At 42.6% G+C, this 19,421-nt stretch overlaps 1 long non-coding RNA gene across 1 annotated transcript; it reads left to right on the forward strand.

Moving 5' to 3' along the window:
• The first annotated feature begins 17,147 nt into the window (after window positions 1-17,147).
• LOC136514764 (uncharacterized) lies at window positions 17,148-18,154 on the forward strand. Its single transcript, XR_010773852.1, has 3 exons — window positions 17,148-17,286; window positions 17,560-17,828; window positions 17,980-18,154. It is a non-coding gene; the product is annotated as an uncharacterized lncRNA (long non-coding RNA).
• The last annotated feature ends 1,267 nt before the right edge of the window (window positions 18,155-19,421 follow it).

Below are 19,421 nucleotides of genomic sequence, written 5' to 3' on the forward strand. Positions count from 1 at the left end.
TTGTCCATCTACCTCTTCATCTAGTGAGGTGAACATACGAGGATCACCGGTCATATGTTGAGTGTAACCACTATCAATAACCCAATGACTTCCACCGGTCTTGTAGTTCACCTATACATAAGAGATTCAAGCTTTAGGAACCCAAACTTGTTGAGGGCCCTTCACCTTCTCAACAAGTGACTTAGCCACCCAAATCTTCTTAGGCCTATTCTTGTTAGGGGGTCCTAAGAATATGACTTTCATCTTTCAACTAGAATCCTTTCTAAGCATGTAGTGAGCATTGAAGGCAAAGGGTCTAGCATGCTTGGGCAAGGGTTGTGGTGGTGGAGTTTGGCACTCATGAGTAAAGTGGCCTTCTTGTCCATACTCAAAACATCTCTTTGGCTTTGGCTTTGGCTTTGATTGTTGTTGTTGAACTTGAGCCTTCTTCCTCTCTACACTTGCCACATATCCAATGCCACTTCTATCCATCTTCATGACGGTGTTCATGAGTAGCTCACTTTGGAGGTGCTTGCCTCTAGCAAACTTGCTCAACCCAATCTTGAGATGTTCTTTCTCTAACTTGAGCTTCTTATTTGGTAAAAATTCTTGAGCAATAACAAGAGTATCATAATTGATCTTTAGAGTTGTATGTTCATCTTTTAGCTTGTTGTGGCTAGTGATGAGCTCATTGTGCACCCACTCAAGTTTATTATGTTTATCTTTAAGCTCTTTCTTAGAAGATTTGAGCTCCTTGAGTTTGGATGATATAGCATCATTTGTTTCTTTAAGCTCAACATTAGCCTTTTCCAATGTATCGCATTTTGCTAAGAGTGAATCATTTTTAGCATCAAGCTTTTCATTTTTAGTTCTACTCTTTCTAATGATCTTGGTGTATTGTCTTAGTATTTTGATAAAATCATCATATGAAGGTGAATAATCATCATCGCTATCACTATCATCATCACTAGCTTGCTCATCATCACTACTATCATCATTATTAGTTACCTTGCGTTCACCCTTGGCCATAAGGCATAGGTGTGTAGAGGATGATGGCGATGGTGGCGGTGAAGATGAAAGATCAATAGCAATGGCGGCCACCTTCTCATTTTCACTATCATCATCGGATGATCCACTAGATGAATCAATATCCGTGAGCCAATCACTGACGATGTAGGCCTTTTCACTCTTCTTCTTCTTGTGGAAGTCCCTCTTGTTGCCATCTCTCTTCTTGTATGGCTTGTTCTTCTTCTTCTCATCTTCATCTTTGTTACTTGAGTCATCTTTCTTGCCCTTGTTCTTGTTCTTGAACTTGTCTTTCTTGGGCTTGGTGCATTAATGTGCTAGATGACCAAGTTCACCACAATTGAAGCAATCCATTTCAGAGATTGGCTTTCTTCTAGAGCTTGTGAAGAACTTCTTCTTCTTGCCATCAAACTTGATGCCACTCTTGTTTAGCTTCTTTAGCATTTTGGCGACTTTCTTCACCATGAGAGCAAGATCTTCATCTTCATCTTCTTCATCACTTGAGCTCTCATACTCAAGTCTTGCTTTGCCCTTATCTTGGCTAGCTTTGAATACTATGTCCTTCTCTTTCTTCTTGGTAGAGGATGAGCCATCTTGTGGTGTGATGTGCATGTATATCTCATGAGCATTGATCTTTCCCAAGATTTGTGTCGGTGTAGTGGTGGAAAGATCACCTTGGTGTAGCACGGTCACAATGTGCCCATATTTGTCAATGGGAAGGACACTTAAGATCTTTCTCACAACATCGGATGGTGACATTTGAGTAAGTCCAAGCCCATTGACTTCCTCTACAAGAACATTCAAACGTGAATACATCTCATTAGCACATTCTTTGGGAAGCATTTCAAAAGAATTTAGCTTTTTAATCACAAGATGATAGCGTTCCTCACGCTCACTCTTGGTTCCTTCATGGAGCACACAAACGTCCGACCATAGTGCATGGGTGTCTTTGTGGTTCCTTACGCGGTTGAACACATCTTTGCAAAGACCTCTAAAGATGGTGTTTCGAGCCTTTGCATTCCATTTTTCATAATTAACCTCATCGCCTTGTAAGTGTGTAGCATCCCGAGGTTTTGGGAAGCCTTGTGAGACGGCTCTAAGAATACCAATGTCTAGAGCTTCTAAGTACGCCTCCATGCGGATTTTCCAATATGGAAAGTCATCTCCCTCAAAGATAAGAGGAGGTCCATCCTCGTGAGACATCTTGCTCTAAGCGATTAAGCTTAAAAAACGTGAGCATGAGACTCTGATACCAATTGAAAGGATCAAGATGCCCAAGAGGGGGGGGGGGTGAATTGGGCTAATTCTAAATTTTCTTGCAATAATTAAATCCTACGGTTAGCCCAATTAACCCCTTGTCCCTAGAAAAGTGTTTCTATTAATCTAACACACAAAGGACTTGCAACCTATGTTCCAAACTTACTTTAGCATGGCAATTCTATGAATGTAAAAACAAGTATTGAATTGCTCAAAGTAAATACTCAAAGTAAATGCTCAAAGTAAATAGAGAGAGAGGAACGCGGCGATGTTTTGCCGAGGTATCGGAGAGTCACCACTCCCCACTAGTCCTCGTTGGAGCACCCACGTAGGGTGTAGCTCACCCTTGATCCGTGCAAGGATCAAGTGCTCTCTACGAGTTGATTCTTTGACACTCCGTCATGGTGAATCACCCACAACCGCTCACAACTTGAGTTGGGTCACCCACAAGCTCCGTCGGGTGATCACCAAGCTCCCAATCACCACTAAGCCATCTAGGTGATGGTGATCACCAAGAGTAACAAGCACGAACTATCACTTGACCACGCGAAGCCTAATGAGAACGGTGGATGCACACTTTGCTACTCTTGATTCACTAATGAGGCTACTCTCTTGGATTCTCAAATCTCAATCACCTCACTAGGACCTTGCTCTTCTTGGCACTCACAAACATGTTTCTCAACTGTTGGAATGAGCAAAAGTGACTCCACACATGAGTGGAGCTTCTATTTATAAGGCGGCTTGAAAAACAAACCGTTATGTGCCTCTACGGGGTGATCGGACACTCTAGTCATGTTGACTGGATGCTCCGGTCAGTTCAACCCGCACACTAGTGTTTAAGTGTTGACTGGATGCTGGCAGCGTCTGATCATCACTAATCGGACGCGTCCAATCGCATTAAACCCTCACTGGAACCTTACTGTACTCGACCGGATGCTAAACCCTCAGGGTCCGGTCAGTACTGACCAGACACGTCTGGTCGCAGATATTCTCTTCTAGAACCTTACTAGAGTCGATCGGACGCTGGACCTCAGCATCCGGTCACTTGACCACTCCAGCGTCCGGTCGTGCCAGACGCAATCTTCTTGGTCAAATGAACTGACCGGACCCTGCGGCCAGCGTCCGGTCGCACCGGAGCCAGCCTCCGGTCAGCATTTGACCCTCCATTCGCTTCAAACTCTCGATCATATGTGAATGAAGTTCGCTCTAAAGGATCTTAGGCATATGTAGGAGCTACCTAGTGCTAGTTTTGACAAGTGTGCACCACACCTAACTCACTAGACCCATCAAGGTCATGCTACCCGTCCATACCCCCCTTAATAGTACGGCCAAAGGAAAAACAAAGTCATAAACTACTCTAAGTGTCTCTTCAACTCCAATCGACACTCAGAACTAGTCATCCTTAACCTTGTCGTCCATCCTTTGAAAACCGAAACGATTTCCATCGTAGGGGCATGACCACCTCGATTGCCCAATTAATCTCCATTACCATGACCTAACTTAATTGCCTCTACAAAACACACGTTAGTCATAGTAATCTTGTATTGTCATTAATCACCAAAACCCAACTAGGGGCCTAGATGCTTTCACTGTCCTCAAGCACTATACCACATCCAATAATGCTATACCGACTGATGATCGGTCGCTATAATGCTATACCGGCTAATGATATAGCAACTGTGTGCCGGAAGCCAAAATGTGTCGATGGTGGCAGCAAGGAGATAAGATAAGCTTCCGCACAGAGAATGATGGGTGGGCAACTGAAAATAGTTCGTGCACGTGTGGCCTAGGCCAAAGGCACCAAAAGAAAAATGGGCTATACCGACTGATGGTTCGATCAACTCCAATATGTATTTTTACCAACCAATCCTCCGACGTCAATTCTAAATATATCTACCAACCGATGAAAAGTCGGTATAAGTGGAAATAGCGGTCGATGATCTGTTAGAAATTTGTACTGATCAATCGTTCGTCGTTATTGTTCTCCTTTAGCGACCGTTGTCTGACACTAATTTTTGTCTGTGGTATTACAAAGATGGTATTGTGGTTGACTGCGATGAACTGCTATCACACCGCACAGGGGAAGCCTGAACATTTTACTCCTGAGGAGGAGCGAAAGTTCTTGGCCGCCGATAACCTGTTTCGAGGCACCATGATTAGTGCACTTCATCCCAAGTATGAGAAAAACTACATATCTTGCACATTAGGCAAAGAATTATGGGATGCTCTTGAGGCAAAGTTTGGGGTTTCTGATGCTGGTAGTGAGCTGTACCTTATGGAGCAGCTGTATGACTATAAAATGGTTGAAAACCGTTCTGTGGTCGAACAGGCTCATGAGATACAGGTGCTGGCAAAGGAACTAGAATATTTCCCATGTTTGTTGCCCGATAAGTTTGTGGCCGGCGGTATAATCACTAAGTTGCCACCTTCTTGGAGGGATTTTGCTACTTCTCTAAAACACAAGAGATAAGAGTTTAGTGTGGCTGAGCTTATTGGATCTCTTGATGTTGAGAGCAAAAGACAACCGTGGAAAAGGAATTGAGTCTTCTGCTGCCAATATGGTGCAGAAGAAAAACTCATTTGCATCTCGTAATAAAAAGAAGAAGAACATGCAAGAGAACAACAATGCAAAGCATAAGTAGACCACACAGTTTAAGAAGAAAAACAACAGGAAAGGTGGAGGATGCTTTGTTTGCGAGAGTGATGAGCATTGGGCAAGTGCGTGCCCAGACCGTAAATACAAGCAAGAAAAGAAATCAGCAAATGTGGTCATTAGCGAGACTGGAGGAGGAACATCTGGGTATGGTAATTCTTTACCCTTTGTTCTTTCAATTTGTCTTTCACCTGAGTGGTGGATGGACAGTGGTGCTAATATTCATGTGTGTGCTGATGTTTCTTGGTGCTGATGGGAAACGGTTCGCATGCGCGTGTTCTTGGTGCTGGTACGGTCGTTCTGAAGTTTACTTCGGGAAAGACGGTGCTATTAAGGAACGTGCAGCATGTCCCCTCCATCAAGAAGAATCTTGTTAGCGCTTCTCAGATGTGTCGCGATGGCTTTAAAATTGTGCTTGAGTCCAATAAATGTGTTGTGTCGAGACATGGAACATTTGTTGGAAAAGGTTATGATTGCGGAGGCTTGTTCCGCTTATCTTTGCTTAGTGATGTGTGTAATAAAGTAGTGAACAATGTTATTGTTTCGGATGAGTCGAATATATGGCATTCACGACATTGTCACATTAATTTTGGCTGTCTCCCGTGGCTTGCAAATCTGAATTTAAAGAGCTTCTTCTACTTGGTAGGCTCATAGCAAGAGACAAAAGAGTGATGAGCAATAAATGATGCAAGTTTTTGAGATTGAGTCATTACACCCTTTGATGGATTCCCTATGATGAGATCTTGTGGATGATCTTGTAGAAAAGGTGTATTTCTTCTATTGACCACTTGAGGAGGAGGTTGTGGAGCATCAACATCTTGTGCTTGTACCACCATTTGCTTATGGGAGACATGAGTATCTTCATTTTCTACTCTCTCATCTTTTTCACCATCTTGTGGCACACTTGATGAAGAAGGTTGATCAATGACTTGTATATCATCTTTTGGCTTGATGTCTCCCACTGGAATATTCTTCATAGCCTCCCTCAATGATTCATCACCTACATCATCAAGATTCTCATGTGCTCCTTGGGAGCCGTTAGATTCATCAAATTCCACATCATATGTTTCTTCAACCAAGCTGGTGGCATGATTAAATACTCTATATGCTTTGGACTTTGATGAGTAACCAACAAGAAAACCAATATCACAATGTCTTTGGAACTTCCCTAGGTGTTGTCGCTTCTTGTAGATGTAGCATTTGCAACCAAACACCCTAAAGAAGGAGACGTCCTGCTTTTTCCCATTGAGCAACTCATAAGGTGTCTTGCCAAGGAACTTTTGAAGGAATAGGCGGTTGGATGCATAACATGCGGTGTTGATTGCTTCCGTCCATAGAGCTTTGGGAGTGTTGTACTCATCAAGAATTGTTCTTGCAAGAGTGATCAATGTCCGGTTCTTCCTCTCAACTACACCATTTTGTTGAGGAGTATAGGTTGCAGAGACTTCATGTTTGATTCCAAGTTCATCACAATAGGCTTCAATGTTTATGTTGTCAAACTCTTTGCCATTATCATGTCTAATCTTCTTGAGCTTTACTTCAAATTCATTTTGTGCTCTCTTGGCAAACTTCTTAAAGCAAGATGCAACTTTGGATTTGTCATAAAGAAAGAATACCCATGTATACCTTGAATAGTCATCAACAATCACAAGACAATATAGATTTCCTCCCAAACTCTTGTATGTTGTTGGTCCAAATAAATCCATGTGAAGGAGTTCTAGCACTCTTGTGGTTGACATGAAAGCTTTGGTTGGATGAGTATTTGCAACTTGCTTGCCGGCTTGACACGCACTACAAAGCTTGTCCTTTTCAAACTTCACATCCTTCAACCCTCTCACCAAATCATTCTTCATAAGCTTCTTGAGTGAGCTCATCCCAACATGAGCAAGTCTTCTATGTCATAGCCACCCAAGTGTTGTTTTGGTGAATAGGCAAGTCTTCAAATTTGCATCTTCGGAGGTGAAGTCCACTAGATATAAGTTGTTGTATCTAAATCCATTGAATATCACTTGATAATCATCTACCTTAGATACAACAACCTCCTTTTCGGTGAACAGGCATTGGAAGACAAGATCACACAATTGTCCAACAGATAGCAAGTTGAAGCTTAATGAAGCAACATAAAGCACATTGGAGATGGAATGATCATTTGATATTGTCACTTTGCCCAATCCTTTAACCTTGCCCTTTGAGTTATCTCCAAATGTTATTCTCTCTTGTCCATCTACCTCTTCATCTAGTGAGGTGAACATACGAGGATCACCGGTCATATGTTGAGTGTAACCACTATCAATAACCCAATGACTTCCACCGGTCTTGTAGTTCACCTATACATAAGAGATTCAAGCTTTAGGAACCCAAACTTGTTGAGGGCCCTTCACCTTCTCAACAAGTGACTTAGCCACCCAAATCTTCTTAGGCCTATTCTTGTTAGGGGGTCCTAAGAATATGACTTTCATCTTTCAACTAGAATCCTTTCTAAGCATGTAGTGAGCATTGAAGGCAAAGGGTCTAGCATGCTTGGGCAAGGGTTGTGGTGGTGGAGTTTGGCACTCATGAGTAAAGTGGCCTTCTTGTCCATACTCAAAACATCTCTTTGGCTTTGGCTTTGGCTTTGATTGTTGTTGTTGAACTTGAGCCTTCTTCCTCTCTACACTTGCCACATATCCAATGCCACTTCTATCCATCTTCATGACGGTGTTCATGAGTAGCTCACTTTGGAGGTGCTTGCCTCTAGCAAACTTGCTCAACCCAATCTTGAGATGTTCTTTCTCTAACTTGAGCTTCTTATTTGGTAAAAATTCTTGAGCAATAACAAGAGTATCATAATTGATCTTTAGAGTTGTATGTTCATCTTTTAGCTTGTTGTGGCTAGTGATGAGCTCATTGTGCACCCACTCAAGTTTATTATGTTTATCTTTAAGCTCTTTCTTAGAAGATTTGAGCTCCTTGAGTTTGGATGATATAGCATCATTTGTTTCTTTAAGCTCAACATTAGCCTTTTCCAATGTATCGCATTTTGCTAAGAGTGAATCATTTTTAGCATCAAGCTTTTCATTTTTAGTTCTACTCTTTCTAATGATCTTGGTGTATTGTCTTAGTATTTTGATAAAATCATCATATGAAGGTGAATAATCATCATCGCTATCACTATCATCATCACTAGCTTGCTCATCATCACTACTATCATCATTATTAGTTACCTTGCGTTCACCCTTGGCCATAAGGCATAGGTGTGTAGAGGATGATGGCGATGGTGGCGGTGAAGATGAAAGATCAATAGCAATGGCGGCCACCTTCTCATTTTCACTATCATCATCGGATGATCCACTAGATGAATCAATATCCGTGAGCCAATCACTGACGATGTAGGCCTTTTCACTCTTCTTCTTCTTGTGGAAGTCCCTCTTGTTGCCATCTCTCTTCTTGTATGGCTTGTTCTTCTTCTTCTCATCTTCATCTTTGTTACTTGAGTCATCTTTCTTGCCCTTGTTCTTGTTCTTGAACTTGTCTTTCTTGGGCTTGGTGCATTAATGTGCTAGATGACCAAGTTCACCACAATTGAAGCAATCCATTTCAGAGATTGGCTTTCTTCTAGAGCTTGTGAAGAACTTCTTCTTCTTGCCATCAAACTTGATGCCACTCTTGTTTAGCTTCTTTAGCATTTTGGCGACTTTCTTCACCATGAGAGCAAGATCTTCATCTTCATCTTCTTCATCACTTGAGCTCTCATACTCAAGTCTTGCTTTGCCCTTATCTTGGCTAGCTTTGAATACTATGTCCTTCTCTTTCTTCTTGGTAGAGGATGAGCCATCTTGTGGTGTGATGTGCATGTATATCTCATGAGCATTGATCTTTCCCAAGATTTGTGTCGGTGTAGTGGTGGAAAGATCACCTTGGTGTAGCACGGTCACAATGTGCCCATATTTGTCAATGGGAAGGACACTTAAGATCTTTCTCACAACATCGGATGGTGACATTTGAGTAAGTCCAAGCCCATTGACTTCCTCTACAAGAACATTCAAACGTGAATACATCTCATTAGCACATTCTTTGGGAAGCATTTCAAAAGAATTTAGCTTTTTAATCACAAGATGATAGCGTTCCTCACGCTCACTCTTGGTTCCTTCATGGAGCACACAAACGTCCGACCATAGTGCATGGGTGTCTTTGTGGTTCCTTACGCGGTTGAACACATCTTTGCAAAGACCTCTAAAGATGGTGTTTCGAGCCTTTGCATTCCATTTTTCATAATTAACCTCATCGCCTTGTAAGTGTGTAGCATCCCGAGGTTTTGGGAAGCCTTGTGAGACGGCTCTAAGAATACCAATGTCTAGAGCTTCTAAGTACGCCTCCATGCGGATTTTCCAATATGGAAAGTCATCTCCCTCAAAGATAAGAGGAGGTCCATCCTCGTGAGACATCTTGCTCTAAGCGATTAAGCTTAAAAAACGTGAGCATGAGACTCTGATACCAATTGAAAGGATCAAGATGCCCAAGAGGGGGGGGGGGTGAATTGGGCTAATTCTAAATTTTCTTGCAATAATTAAATCCTACGGTTAGCCCAATTAACCCCTTGTCCCTAGAAAAGTGTTTCTATTAATCTAACACACAAAGGACTTGCAACCTATGTTCCAAACTTACTTTAGCATGGCAATTCTATGAATGTAAAAACAAGTATTGAATTGCTCAAAGTAAATACTCAAAGTAAATGCTCAAAGTAAATAGAGAGAGAGGAACGCGGCGATGTTTTGCCGAGGTATCGGAGAGTCACCACTCCCCACTAGTCCTCGTTGGAGCACCCACGTAGGGTGTAGCTCACCCTTGATCCGTGCAAGGATCAAGTGCTCTCTACGAGTTGATTCTTTGACACTCCGTCATGGTGAATCACCCACAACCGCTCACAACTTGAGTTGGGTCACCCACAAGCTCCGTCGGGTGATCACCAAGCTCCCAATCACCACTAAGCCATCTAGGTGATGGTGATCACCAAGAGTAACAAGCACGAACTATCACTTGACCACGCGAAGCCTAATGAGAACGGTGGATGCACACTTTGCTACTCTTGATTCACTAATGAGGCTACTCTCTTGGATTCTCAAATCTCAATCACCTCACTAGGACCTTGCTCTTCTTGGCACTCACAAACATGTTTCTCAACTGTTGGAATGAGCAAAAGTGACTCCACACATGAGTGGAGCTTCTATTTATAAGGCGGCTTGAAAAACAAACCGTTATGTGCCTCTACGGGGTGATCGGACACTCTAGTCATGTTGACTGGATGCTCCGGTCAGTTCAACCCGCACACTAGTGTTTAAGTGTTGACTGGATGCTGGCAGCGTCTGATCATCACTAATCGGACGCGTCCAATCGCATTAAACCCTCACTGGAACCTTACTGTACTCGACCGGATGCTAAACCCTCAGGGTCCGGTCAGTACTGACCAGACACGTCTGGTCGCAGATATTCTCTTCTAGAACCTTACTAGAGTCGATCGGACGCTGGACCTCAGCATCCGGTCACTTGACCACTCCAGCGTCCGGTCGTGCCAGACGCAATCTTCTTGGTCAAATGAACTGACCGGACCCTGCGGCCAGCGTCCGGTCGCACCGGAGCCAGCCTCCGGTCAGCATTTGACCCTCCATTCGCTTCAAACTCTCGATCATATGTGAATGAAGTTCGCTCTAAAGGATCTTAGGCATATGTAGGAGCTACCTAGTGCTAGTTTTGACAAGTGTGCACCACACCTAACTCACTAGACCCATCAAGGTCATGCTACCCGTCCATACCCCCCTTAATAGTACGGCCAAAGGAAAAACAAAGTCATAAACTACTCTAAGTGTCTCTTCAACTCCAATCGACACTCAGAACTAGTCATCCTTAACCTTGTCGTCCATCCTTTGAAAACCGAAACGATTTCCATCGTAGGGGCATGACCACCTCGATTGCCCAATTAATCTCCATTACCATGACCTAACTTAATTGCCTCTACAAAACACACGTTAGTCATAGTAATCTTGTATTGTCATTAATCACCAAAACCCAACTAGGGGCCTAGATGCTTTCACTGTCCTCAAGCACTATACCACATCCAATAATGCTATACCGACTGATGATCGGTCGCTATAATGCTATACCGGCTAATGATATAGCAACTGTGTGCCGGAAGCCAAAATGTGTCGATGGTGGCAGCAAGGAGATAAGATAAGCTTCCGCACAGAGAATGATGGGTGGGCAACTGAAAATAGTTCGTGCACGTGTGGCCTAGGCCAAAGGCACCAAAAGAAAAATGGGCTATACCGACTGATGGTTCGATCAACTCCAATATGTATTTTTACCAACCAATCCTCCGACGTCAATTCTAAATATATCTACCAACCGATGAAAAGTCGGTATAAGTGGAAATAGCGGTCGATGATCTGTTAGAAATTTGTACTGATCAATCGTTCGTCGTTATTGTTCTCCTTTAGCGACCGTTGTCTGACACTAATTTTTGTCTGTGGTATTACAAAGATGGTATTGTGGTTGACTGCGATGAACTGCTATCACACCGCACAGGGGAAGCCTGAACATTTTACTCCTGAGGAGGAGCGAAAGTTCTTGGCCGCCGATAACCTGTTTCGAGGCACCATGATTAGTGCACTTCATCCCAAGTATGAGAAAAACTACATATCTTGCACATTAGGCAAAGAATTATGGGATGCTCTTGAGGCAAAGTTTGGGGTTTCTGATGCTGGTAGTGAGCTGTACCTTATGGAGCAGCTGTATGACTATAAAATGGTTGAAAACCGTTCTGTGGTCGAACAGGCTCATGAGATACAGGTGCTGGCAAAGGAACTAGAATATTTCCCATGTTTGTTGCCCGATAAGTTTGTGGCCGGCGGTATAATCACTAAGTTGCCACCTTCTTGGAGGGATTTTGCTACTTCTCTAAAACACAAGAGATAAGAGTTTAGTGTGGCTGAGCTTATTGGATCTCTTGATGTTGAGAGCAAAAGACAACCGTGGAAAAGGAATTGAGTCTTCTGCTGCCAATATGGTGCAGAAGAAAAACTCATTTGCATCTCGTAATAAAAAGAAGAAGAACATGCAAGAGAACAACAATGCAAAGCATAAGTAGACCACACAGTTTAAGAAGAAAAACAACAGGAAAGGTGGAGGATGCTTTGTTTGCGAGAGTGATGAGCATTGGGCAAGTGCGTGCCCAGACCGTAAATACAAGCAAGAAAAGAAATCAGCAAATGTGGTCATTAGCGAGACTGGAGGAGGAACATCTGGGTATGGTAATTCTTTACCCTTTGTTCTTTCAATTTGTCTTTCACCTGAGTGGTGGATGGACAGTGGTGCTAATATTCATGTGTGTGCTGATGTTTCTTGGTGCTGATGGGAAACGGTTCGCATGCGCGTGTTCTTGGTGCTGGTACGGTCGTTCTGAAGTTTACTTCGGGAAAGACGGTGCTATTAAGGAACGTGCAGCATGTCCCCTCCATCAAGAAGAATCTTGTTAGCGCTTCTCAGATGTGTCGCGATGGCTTTAAAATTGTGCTTGAGTCCAATAAATGTGTTGTGTCGAGACATGGAACATTTGTTGGAAAAGGTTATGATTGCGGAGGCTTGTTCCGCTTATCTTTGCTTAGTGATGTGTGTAATAAAGTAGTGAACAATGTTATTGTTTCGGATGAGTCGAATATATGGCATTCACGACATTGTCACATTAATTTTGGCTGTCTCCCGTGGCTTGCAAATCTGAATTTAATTCCAAAATTTAACTTAGTCAAAGATTCTAAGTGCCAGGTGTGTGTGCAATCAAAGCAACCGCGCAAGCCTCACAAGGCTGCGGAGGCGAGGAACTTGGCACCATTAGAACTCGTTCATTCTGATTTATGCGAAATGAATGGCGAATTGACTAAAGGCGGTAGACAATACTTCATGATATTTATAGATGATTGCACTAGATTTTGCTACGTGTATTTATTAAAAACAAAAGATGAAGCGTTGCATTATTTTAAGGTCTATAAAGCTGAGGTAGAAAATCAACCTGAGAAGAAAATCAAGCGTTTGCGGTCCGATCGCGGGGGAGAATATTTCTCAAATGAATTTTCTGAGTTTTGCGTGGTGCATGGAATTATTCATGAGAGGATGCCACCATACTCACCACAGTCCAATGGGATTGCAGAGAGAAAGAACCACACTCTAACTGATTTGGTTAATGCCATGTTGGAGACTGCGGGACTATCTAAGGAATGGTGGGGTGAGGCTATTTTGACAGCATGTCATGTCCTGAATAGAGTGCCCACAAAGAACAAAGAAATCACACCATTCGAGGAATGGGAGAAGAAGAGATTAAATCTCTCTTACCTACGAACTTAGGGTTGTTTGGCAAAAGTGAATGTGCCAATAAACAAAAAAGCGAAAGCTTGGACCAAAGACTGTTTATGGTGTCTTTCTTGGTTATGCTATTCACAGCGTGGGTTATAGATTTCTATTTATAAACTCTAGTATCCCTGAGATGGCTGTTGATACAATCATAGAATCTAGAGACGCTATATTTTTTTAGAATGAGTTTCCCATGAAAAATGCACCTAGCACAACTGGTCATGAATTTATAATTCCCCATGAGCATGAAAATTTTACTCCGATAGAACAAATTGAGAAACCCTATGTGCAAAATCCTAAGGAGGATGACACTACAGCCACCAGGAAAAGCAAGAGATAGAGGACTGCAAAGTCTTTTAGTGATGACTATATTGTGTACCTTGTGGATGACACACCAACGACCATTGAAGAGGCATATTCCTCTCATGATGTTGACTTATGGAAGGAAGTAGTACGGAGTGAGATGGATTCTGTTATGTCCAATGGAACTTGGGAAATTGTTGATTGTCTCTATGGGTGCAAGCCTATAGAGTGCAAATAGGTGTTTAAGAAAAAGCTTAGGCCTGATGGTACTATTGAGAGGTACAAGGTAAGGCTTGTGGCCAAGGGTTATACTCAAAAGGAAGGTGCGGATTTCTTTGATATTTATTCACTGGTTGCCCGATTGACCACAATTCGAGTTTTGCTTTCCCTGGCAGCCTCTTATGGTCTTATCGTTCATCAAATGGATGTTAAGACAGCTTTCCTAAACGAAGAGTTAGAGGAGGAGATCTATATGGATCAGCCAGATGGGTTTGTGGCAAATGGTCAAGAAGGCAAAGTGTGTAAATTATTAAAGTCATTATACGGACTAAAACAAGCTCCTAAGCAATGGCATGAGAAGTTCGACAGAACTTTAACATTTTCTGGCTTTGTTGTGAATGAAGCTGACAAATATGTGTACTATCGGTATGGTGGGGGTGAAGGAGTCATTTTGTGTTTATATGTTGATGACATACTAATCTTTGGATCCAGCCTCAAAGTGATCGAAGAGGTGAAGGGATTTTTAACTAATAATTTTGAGATGAAAGATTTGGGAGAGGCTGATGTTATTCTTAATATCAAGCTTCTAAGAGAAGGTGATGGTGGGGTAACTCTGTTACAAACCCACTATGTGGAAAATGTGCTGAGTCGCTTTGGGTTCAGTGACTGTGCACCTGCTCCTACACCTTATGGCCCTAGTGTGATATTAAGGAAAAATCAAAGAATAGCAAGGGATCAGTTGAGATATTCCCAGATCATTGGTTCGCTCATGTATCTTGCTAGTACAACAAGGCCAGACATCTCATTTGCAGTATGCAAGCTGAGCCGGTTTGTGTCAAACCCGGGAGATGATCACTGACGTGCTCTTGAGAGAGTAATGCGCTACTTAAAAGGGACCATGAGCTATGGTATTTGTTATACCGGACATCCAAAAGTGCTAGAAGGCTACTGTGATGTCAACTGGATTTCTGATGCTGATGAGCTTTATGCCACAAGTGGATATGTGTTTTCGCTTGGAGGTGGCGCTGTTTTCTGGAAGTCTTGCAAGCAGACTATCTTAACGAAGTCTACAATAGAAGCAGAACTCACATCATTAGACACTGTTGGATCTGAGGTTGAGTGGCTTCATGATCTCCTTATGGATTTACCGGTTGTTGAAAAACCCATACCGGCTATTTCTATGAACTGTGATAACCAGACTGTGATTACGAAGGTTAACAGTTCTAAGGATAACATGAAGTCCACAAGGCATGTTAAGAGACGACTAAAATCTGTCAGAAAATTGAGAAACTCCAGAGTAATAGCGTTGGACTATGTTCACACGTCTAACAATCTGACAGATCTGTTTACTAAGGGTCTGTCACGCAATGTGATAGAAAGTGCATCGAGAGAGATGGATTTGAGACCCACTTGAAATTTACTATAGTGGTAACCTGTTCTATGTGATCGGAGATCCCGTGAAGTAGGACGGTGAAACAAGCTAGTAGTAAATTGTAAGAAAAGATCCTTAGTAAGACTCATTTTTGATGCATATCTTTCCTTTTTGTAAGGCAGGCTGGCTTTTGTCTTAATGTGTTCCAAGTGGCTTATCAAAGCAAAGATGTTGTCCTACAGAATATCTTTTGAGGAACACACCTATATGAGTCAGACTGTTGGTCACAGTCTATGAGATTTGGGTGATCTCTAAATATTCATGAAAGGCACTGAAGTATGACTTATATGCTTCAAATAGAGGAGATGTCTTTTGTTGCCCAGTATCAGCTAAGAACTTTAGTGACATTCACCTCACATAAAACTGTCAATTCAAGGCTTAGTCCATTGTTCAGTTGTGACTGAGTGAAACTATTGTTCTAGATGGATGTTCAACTTAATAGTCTTCATCGAAACACTGGTATATAAAAGAAATGTGGTTCTAAGACTACTTTATTACAAACCCTAGAGTTTGGTGGGGATTGTTGGATATAATATGGGCTTGACCCATATAATATTTAATAATTAAATAAAACTCTATGATGCGTAGCATTAAGTGTTGTATGGTTTAATACCATACGTGATTTTGACTGAACGCTGATTCGGCTTATATGGTTGGAAATTATTCATCTAAATTGAGAAGCTGAGAAAAGGATAAAGGCGTGCCACACGCGCGCGCGCCGCCGCCGCCGCCGGCCGGGCCGTGGCCGTGGCGTCGCTCTTGGATCCGTCCTCTCCCTGAAACGTCAAGGCGTCTTCTTCCTGGTGATCCGTTCGTAGGACTGCACTGCGAGCATCTTTCTGCATCGACTGTGGTCCGCGACTTCGAGCAACGCACTATGTCGACTAGTGCGAATGGAGCCTCCGATGCTCTCGGCATGGGACCCTCCGCTGTGTATAGTCTAATCTCTGTGATTACTGTATTTTGTATTCTTACTGTATCAATCAGTATGTCATCTATGCATGTTGTAGCGTTCATAAGAAATATACACATGCACATACATGCTGTCACAAATCTGCTGCTGTTATATTTCTGGATTAAACTGATAATGAAAATGCCTAAATTCCTAACATGTCTATGTATAATCGTCTAATACATGTAACAAATTTTCTTTCCAATAGCTCATCCTCAATTATTATGCAACAGTCACGTGCGCTGAATGGTTACGCGTAGACACACATGTTGTGAATTCGTGGCAGGTGTCCATAGGCGCTCCACGAGGATAGTCTCCGATCCATTGGATTTTCCGCCATGATAACAGCTTGTTGTACGCTTGATAAATTGTAAGGTGAGCTAATTGCACCAGTTATATATGTCAACATGTACTCTGTCCTGACAGTTGAAGATCGATCGAATGGACCTGATCGTCCATGCAATACCGTTGCAGATTACTGTTACTACCAGGACGATACTCGATCTATTCTTAGTCTCTATATATGTGGTGCCCAAGAGCACCTTTCTCTATATCCAAGCAAAGGTTCCAAGCTATCCAGCTAACTAGCAATGGCAAGACACAGCGCAGCTGCCGGCTTAGCCGCCTGGGCCGCCGTCTTGCTCTTGTTTGCTGGCCAAAGCGTAGCGATCTTTCCATTCGCAAACTTCTTCCCTGTAGGCTATGTGCCACCGACGGTGAGGATATTCATCAGTGACAAGCAGCTCTCGTTGAACGTGGCCATTGGCAACGGTGAAGTTGTCCTCGCCACAGCCAACTACGATCACGGGGACAATACACAGGTAAGGATCTGCTAGCTCACAGCTCTCGATGGATCGACGGACAGTTGGACACGTTCGGCTAGCTGTAGATTTATGACTCCAATACGCATGCATGCACATATACTACATGTATATCTATGTACATTTGTGCTTTGACGCTGCTACGGACAGATATATATGGTGGAAGATCCCCCCTGTGCCGAGCCTTATAGATGGAGAGGGAGACAAGTATTGGCTGGTGAACGTCGCTACGGGACAGGCCATCACGAGCCCAACACAAAGCGGTCAGGTACGTATATATAGCTAGCTAGCTAGTACTACATATGTACAATACGTGTATATATACTAGGGGTATATAATTTGCCGTTGCTGAGTTTGGCTGGCAGAATTTTGGCTCAAACTGACCGAAAAACACTGTTCTGGCTGAATTATTGTGGGAGAAAAATACTGTTCCGGCTGAAAAAAGAAGTCAAACAAACCGAATATGGGGTAAGCCGAACGGGGCCTGTTTGACTGTCCAATAATAATGCTAATATATATACTGTATATATAAAACCTGCAGGTGCAACTGGCACAATTCACCCCTCTTTCCAGCACCGGCACGCAGCTGTGGGTGCCAAGCCCTCCTCGTCCTCAGGACGCTGGCTTCTACCAGATAAAACCATACATAGATGATTCCATGGCCCTCACTGCATTGGACGGCGACGTACACGACGGGACCAAAATCGGCATCAATTCTTCAACCCCAATAGCTTCCAACAACTTATGGATGACAGTCAATGTCTTAATCCCCGTCTTCATCCCCTAGACGTCCTAATTCTCCACAACCATGTACGTATATATGTACCATGTTTGTAGATCCCCTAGACGTCCTAACTCTCTGACTCTCTCTCTCTCTCTCTCTCTCTCTCTCTCTCTCTCAAATTTGTAGATACATCTATCTCATGGGTTTTAGTTCTGTTTTATTTGCTTTTATCCGCAGGAAGGACTCGCTGAACATAAGGGGCCTCGCGCGCTGTGTGCTTGTTGCTACATGATCAAGAATGAAAGACACTCCTTTACAAAATATATATGTTGCTTCTTTCCGAGCTTGTATCCACCTTACTTGTTTTCGACATATATAATATAATAAATAAAACACACGCGCCTATGATATATACGATAAGACAAATGTATTCTCTATGCTATGCCTTTTTTTTCCTTCAAAGGATTATATGTAACTGCATGCCTGATTAGCATGCAAGCGTATAACATCGATTCATGTCACACACAGCTAGGGGTTAGAACGCCCTGAGGCCGTTTACAGCCTAGATACACAATGGAGTAGACCAAAACGGCGAGGACGACCAACGGGTTGACGAGGCCAATTTGACGCTAGATAGTTCTTCGTCCGAGAAACCAACGAACACCTCTCGGGAAGACCCATCAGGAAGACACACAGTGGGGGTATCCTAAGATGAGTAAGACCACCTAGAACGCAACAAATCTCGTTGAGAGAGGCACTGTACAACATGAGGTTGGAAGAACTTGAGGTAGAAGATAAAAAGTAACATATGTGCTTTTGTCGATTGGGTAGATGGAGATCTCTCAATCGGTTGTGATCCTCTCATATAAATAGAGGGGGTGGTCTTATCCCAGTAGAAAACATATTCCACACGGAATCTACAAGCTCCCCATGAGATTGGATGAGTTTCTAAAGAAAAAACATGTTTTGAGGTTTGGACTACCAAAACTGGACACACATCTTTCAAAGAATAAGTGAGAAATGGATTCAGTTTCAGCACAGAACATACATGATGGATCGATCACTAACATCCCTCCTTTTTGCTAGATTATCTCTAGTTAGGAGTCTATTGTTAGACAATAACCATAAGAAAAATTGAACTCTAGGTGGGATTTTAAGTTTCCAATTGAATTAACAAAGACTAGGATAACCCCCTGTAACTAATTACTGTATAAGCGGATATTGAACTGCTTATGTTCCTATTGAGGTAAAACTCCACGTTATTTGGTCTTCCTCGTCAGAGAGGGAAATTCCTTCCACTAAGCTAACTCCCACAATAGATTCATGAGTCTATATATCTGGAACACTTCTAAAAGGTAGCCTCAAGTTTTGGCCATCCCACACCTTATCTAAAGTTCTACTTTGCTGCTCATTAATCAGATAAAGAGGCCAATATATAATGTTAGGCTGGTATTACCAAGCCAATGGTCTTGACAAAATCTGACCTTCTTTCCATTTCCTACAACCCACTTGATATCCATAATATGGTCTGCTTGCATTGCCCAAAGCACCCCTTTCCATAAGGGAGAGAAACCCACGTCTGGGCAACAAAGCACATTAGGATCTTTAGTTTTGCTTCATTTTTGTTTGAATTTTCCAGAGTTAAATGCTCCAATCTTTTATATCGTCCCACTCTAATT

Source organism: Miscanthus floridulus, chromosome 17 (assembly GCF_019320115.1).
Source record: "Miscanthus floridulus cultivar M001 chromosome 17, ASM1932011v1, whole genome shotgun sequence".
Lineage (NCBI taxonomy): Eukaryota > Viridiplantae > Streptophyta > Magnoliopsida > Poales > Poaceae > Miscanthus > Miscanthus floridulus.